The sequence below is a fragment of the Lygodium microphyllum genome, chromosome 13 (genome assembly GCF_053477565.2).
Source record: "Lygodium microphyllum isolate KBCC chromosome 13, Lygodium_microphyllum_v1.1.10, whole genome shotgun sequence".
Lineage (NCBI taxonomy): Eukaryota > Viridiplantae > Streptophyta > Polypodiopsida > Schizaeales > Lygodiaceae > Lygodium > Lygodium microphyllum.
The window spans coordinates 23855540-23859872 of record NC_141147.1 but is presented as its reverse complement, the minus strand read 5'-3'; the positions used below and the strand labels follow the sequence as shown (position 1 = coordinate 23859872).

General features: G+C 37.9%; 1 long non-coding RNA gene across 1 annotated transcript; it reads right to left on the bottom strand.

Annotated features, from left to right (window-relative positions):
- Window positions 1-2737: 2737 nt before the first annotated feature.
- Window positions 2738-3854, bottom strand: LOC148026423 (uncharacterized). The gene is made up of 3 exons (XR_015692770.1): window positions 3697-3854; window positions 3220-3367; window positions 2738-3095 (listed from the first exon to the last, which is right to left on the bottom strand). It is a non-coding gene; the product is annotated as an uncharacterized LOC148026423 (long non-coding RNA).
- Window positions 3855-4333: the final 479 nt, after the last annotated feature.

Sequence of the window (4333 nt, the reverse complement as noted above, 5' to 3'; positions counted from 1 at the left end):
GCTTCACTCTTATTTTATCGTTTGCGTATTTGATCAAATGGAGAGGTTTGCCACTCGAGGAATCTTCTTGGAGGCTAGATTCTATATTAGATGATTTTCCCTACCTAGGGGATACATTAGTGACCAAGGCATAGTCAATAGTGGAGCCAGTGTTATGGTCCAGACATGGCCTAGACATTAGTCTATTTTAGAACAATTTTTATGCTATCAAATTTTTAGAAATATGCTATCCACATAGGGTCAAAGTACTCTTCAAGCTACATTGTGACATGTGGCATGTTTTGTTTGGATACTTATATCAAAAGTTATGGTAGATTTTGTTTAGCAGGGCCTATTGTTATAACAAGCTATTTGTTCATTTACAGAGTTTGTTTCTTGAAGATCTAAATGCTCAAATTTCATTTTGAAGACACCTTGTTTATGTATGTGGTAGAGGCTTTCCTTAATGCCTTTATTTCACTCAGTAAATCTCATTTCCTTCATTCATTTTCCATCATTTGTATAGTTGAAATTAGAGTAGTACTTTGTTTCCTCCTTCCTTCTCAGCCATTGTAAGTTTGTTTTTGTGGTAAAAAACATTTGAGAAGGGATGGATTGTAAGAAGCTGGGAAGACATGTTTTAGTGAGAGATTATTGATAATACCTTGTCACATTGATATAGGTATAAAAGGTGTGAGACATGTAAATTTTGACACTTTTTTGCAATAATACAATTAGTGCTCTCATCTCACCTCCTTGTTCACAAATTTCATGGCTTCTCTCTCTTCTTCTCTAACTTTTTAGTTTTTCTATCTCCTCATCACTCATTCTCTCTCCTTTTTTCTCTCTCTTCTGCTCTCCTTTCTCTCACCTCTCAGCCCTCTTCTTGACATTGACACAAAGGCTCACTTGGTTAAGATTTAGACCATCCATACGTTAGGTTCACTGAGGGTTCACTTGATTACACAAACTTATGTAAGTAGGATTTGTTTGCGCATGTCCTTGCCCTTATATGACATGCTCAAGGATACTCTAGTGAAGGAAGCACACCGAAAAAGGAGAGTACCCCAATAACCCACTTGAGTTCATGATGCTGCAGGTGAAAACCATTTGCAATATTAATTTTCTCTCACATAGAAATCATTTTTTCTCTCCTTAAAATAGCTTTCTATCTACTCAAATGGTCTCTATTTGTCCTAGCAAAAATGGGTCAACATAGAACTTTGCCTAGTATGGATGCTTGAAGGATAGTAGCCATAGCTCAGCCATAACGGCATGTGCAAATTTGATGACTTGCATGTGACAATGTTGTGCTAGGGTGCACATCTTTTTTAAGTAACTATATAGTTCATATAAAGGTTCTATATTTAGCAACACAACTTCTACCTTGTAACTTGATTACATTTCAGTAATGATGCTAAGGAGCTTGTATTATACTTGAACATAAACCTTAAACCTTCACATGAATTGGTATTGTCTTATAACATTCTCAATCAATTGCATACTTTGGTACATAGTGCTTGCAATGGAACTTCTTATCTCTTGCCGACTAAAGCTACCCTTATACAAAACTCTATTACCAACTCCTCAATTATATTTTTTCTTAAATATGAAAGATTAGCTATTGATAGTGTCTTTCTATCCAAAACACCATAAATTTGATAGCAGTTTCTTGATTACTTGGTGTCTACTCTTCACCTTTTGAACCTTCACACATTTTTCATTGACAAGGCTTCTTCCATACCTTTTGCCCCTTTTCTCTTTCTTATATATATATATATATATATATATATATATATATATATATATATATATATCTCTCTCTCTCTCTCTCTCTCTCTCTCTCTCTCTCTCTTGTTATGAAACTTTCTTCCTTGTACGTGCATCACACACACACACACACACACACACACACACACACACACACACACACACACACACACACACACACACACACACACACACACACACACAATTCATTACTTTCCACATCAAATTCATGAGGTTAAAAAATAGATCAATTTCTTGGGTGGATCATACACATTTAAAATTGCAAAGATTAATAAAAGTGGTTAGACATCATGTTTGTGTCATATTTGTTACATCCAATATTGATATTGCTAATCCATATTACGTAGTGTTGTTTTCAAAGGTGAGTGCACAATTCATTTTTCACCAAACAAGATTAAAATAAAGTGAACCATAAGGTAATCACATTTCAGGTTTTGGCCTTTCAATGAAATTGTTGGCATGAAGCTCTGGGCCAATTTTCATGAACTTTATTGGAGTTGCCTTCTTATTAGCACGAGTGCCCTACTATAAATGTACAAGTGCATGAGTTTAACATTTCACCATTCACAAACACATCAATTTATATAAGCACAAAAAGTCAACATAACTTTCTATAAGACATTATTACACATAGAAAGACACATACACACACTTGCAGCACATGACACACCGTATGCACATATGACAAACATGCACTTACAGAAGCACATCTACAAAAATAGATTGCATTGGCTATTAAAGCACTTGTAATCTTAAATCTAGTCAATGTGCTAACCTTTGTTATGTTATTGCATTGTAAATCTCTCCTTAAAGTTAAAGTTTTAGTTTTTGTCAACCTATCAACTGCTACGCTCTTACTCCAAGCTATCTAATTTTTAGTATAGTATAAAATCCAACAGATCACCTTGTGTGTTGTGATGACAAAATGACCTTGTTTAAGAGAACTACACAAGGAAGCCAAAGGGTCTAAATGCAAAAGAGGACTAAACAAGGGAACCAAAAGGCTCCAAAAGTTATTCATAAGGCCAGATCTTTGTGAGATAATAAGAAGGCCAAGTTCCAAGTACAATTATTGGAAAGCAAAGGTTCCCTTCCTCAAGAGCAGAGGTGAATGGGAAACAGCTTCATTTAGGCTCTCTCTCTCTCTCTCTCTCTGTGATCTCTCTCTCTCTCTCTCTCTCTCTCTCTCTCTCTCTCTCTCTCTCTGTCTCTCTGTGTCTGTCTGTCTGTGTACTTTGAATGGAGCGAGAAGCAGCTAATTGATGATGATGGTAGGGTCGCAACAGCATTCGTCCAGCAGGCAACAGCAACACAGTGCCGCCAGACTGCAACAAACAAAGAGGAGTCTGATTACTTGAACACGTATAAAAGCTGTGATTATGTGTATGATCGAGTAAGTTGACAGTAGCTAGCTGGCGTACTGATTGTGCATGCATGGCGGCCCCTTACCATCCTTCGAGGCAGCCTCTGTCTCTGAATCGAGTGGTGGAACGGCGAGTAGTGGCGGCCGGTCCACCACCTCCGCCATGGAGCCTGCACCTGCCCTTCGACAGCTTCTCATCCATCAACGGCTGCGCCTGCTGGCTGTCTGGATAGCCTGCACTCCCAAGTCTTTCATTAAGGGTTTCATCCTTTCCCTTACGGGCCTTCAAAATTAGCACGGAGAGAAACAAACCAATCCAAGCAATCATGTAGTGGATAATGAGTGATTATATGCCACTATTGTTTCCAATTTTGTGTATTAGCAAGAGAAGATGAAGGTAGACCTCTACTTGGTAATTCAAGCCTTCATTACACCATAACCACCAATACACTCGAGACATCCTTCACATTCCTAGCACCTAATAACTCTAGACACCCTTCACAATCCTCCTTCACATTCCTAGCACCTAATAACTCTAAACACCCTTCACAATCCTCTAGTACCTGCGGGAGGTCGATTGGTTCTTCTTTGCTCGGCCATAATGTGGAGTCGTCTGTATCCTTATCAAACTACAACGCTATAACCTAGAGATTTGTGAATTGGGGTGATTAAAAGTATGCTTCTTTGTGTGTCTCTTGTTGGTTATGCCATTCTCATGTTTATAAGGCTTCATGGTGAGGAATGCACTCCTAATGTCAGTCACTGTGAACAAAAAAGCTCTCTCTTTTTCTCTCTCTCTCTAGACTATGATGCTCTTAACATTCTTTTTCATCACCTTTTTTCATGCTTTCTAGTCCTTTGCTTTTTTTGTCAACCTCCTTTTTCACCACAGCCAGCAAAATTTGGAATCAGATGCTCCATTTGTAGCTTGTAGCACTCATTTCTATCCACGTGTCATGTTTTCTACCCCACAACTATTAATTGCTACCTTTGGCACCATCTCCATTTGGCAAGGTGCACCTCAAAATCCTTCACAATGTAATTAGGCTTCTTGTAGCTCTATATTAAATAAGTTAAGCCCCTTTCAAAGGAATTATTGCATCCCTAAATTTTCTTTATATTAATTATGGCACTTCACAATCAAGTTAGGCTTACATAATTTCAGGCTTGTAGAATCAAGTCCACCTAAAAGGTTGACGA